Below are 1,608 nucleotides of genomic sequence, written 5' to 3'. Positions count from 1 at the left end.
TAATATTCTTAAAATGTCCTTACTGTCCAAAGTGATTTATATGTTTAATGCAATATTTATCAAAATTCCAATGTCATTCTTCACAGAAATAGAAAAAACAATTTGAAAATTTATATGGAACCACAAAAGACCCTGAATAGCTAAAGGACTCTTGAGCAATAAGAACAAAGCTGAAGGCCTCACAATCTGATTTCAAAACGTATTACAGGAAAAGAACAAAAGAAGGAAGAAGAGGGTAGAGGAGAAGTGCAGCAAGGGTGGAGGGAGGTGCCCGCGCTGGGTTGGAGGAGCAGGAGGAGTATGGAGAGAAGACTCCTGGGTGGCATAGAGCTCTTGCTCCTCTAGGCACTGCCCAGCCCCCTGTCAGGCAGGGCTGAACCCCCACAGGATAAGGAAACCTGTGTGTGTACCAACAATCAAAGCTACATCTGTGACACAACAGGACACTGCTGTGGGAAGTCTCAGTGTTATAACTACTACTATGAACATTGGTGGTTCTGGCTGGTGTGGACCATCACCATCATCCTGAGCTGCTGCTGCGTCTGCCACCACAGCCAAGCACAGCCCTCAAGTCCAGCAGTAGCAACATGAAATCAACCTGACTGCCTATCCAGAAGCCCACAATTACTCAGGGCTACCATTTTATTTCACCAAACTATTTATTACCTTCTTATGAGGAAGTGGTGAACTAACCTCCTCCTCCTCCCCTCCCATACAGTGCCTTCCAGCTACAGCAGCAGCAGCAGCAGCAACTGCCTTCACAGTGTGGCACTGCAGGTAACACTGTGGGAGACACTTGGAAGAGCGGCCACTAGTCTGGGCCCAGCAGAAGCAGCGCAAGACCCCAAGTATCCTGACCCTGACCCCTCTGACCTACCAGCTGACTGAGAAACAGCCAGTCACCAAAGCCCCAGGAGTGGAACCCAGTGGCTCTGTGGCCGGCCCGGGAAGCTGGACCCAGGGGCCTTCCTGGACAAGGATTCAGAATGTAAGGAGGAGCTGCTGAGAGATGACAGCTCTGACTATGGCAGCACACCTCCTGACAGCAAAGACAAGACACCCGGGAGACACCACCACTTCACAGAGGACTCAGGTATCAAAATGTGTGGGTGCAGCCAGGGGCACCATCGTAATGTCCTCAAAGAGTTCGGCACATTCATAGATGATGCTCTGGGTGGGGCTCTGGACTTCTGTGGCAGCTGCCATGTGTGGCCTCCTGGAGACGAGGAGGAAGTCCTCTGCCCCATCTGAGGAGCAGGCTTGAGAGCCTGGGCATCCCCATCTGACATGGCCACCCATGTGCCTGCTGGTGAACACAAATCAATGAGCAGGACTCTCCAAACTCCCAGAGCAGCAGTTCCCCCAGGTAGAGCAGGTCCTATTAGCTCCCAAGAACTTGGCAAAGCAACCAGGATAGGGGAAAACCATGAGAAAGTCATTAAATGACTTTCACAGAAAATACAGACACTTTTTGTTTTTTTTCCCCTTATCCTCTCCTGCATTTTCCTACATCTCCAGGTACAGTTCAAAGATAGAAGCCCACAGAGGCTCAGGATTTGTCATCTGTGGCTGCCAGTGTCTGCAGAGCCAGAATTAGGCTAATCCTGT

The 1,608-nt window shown here is 50.1% G+C and overlaps 1 pseudogene; it reads left to right on the top strand.

The window, feature by feature from the left end:
• Window positions 1–300: 300 nt before the first annotated feature.
• Window positions 301–1,370, top strand: LOC100457762 (WW domain binding protein 1-like; annotated as a pseudogene).
• The last annotated feature ends 238 nt before the right edge of the window (window positions 1,371–1,608 follow it).

Source organism: Pongo abelii, chromosome 16 (assembly GCF_028885655.2).
Source record: "Pongo abelii isolate AG06213 chromosome 16, NHGRI_mPonAbe1-v2.0_pri, whole genome shotgun sequence".
Lineage (NCBI taxonomy): Eukaryota > Metazoa > Chordata > Mammalia > Primates > Hominidae > Pongo > Pongo abelii.
This window is presented reverse-complemented; position numbering and strand designations above follow the sequence as displayed.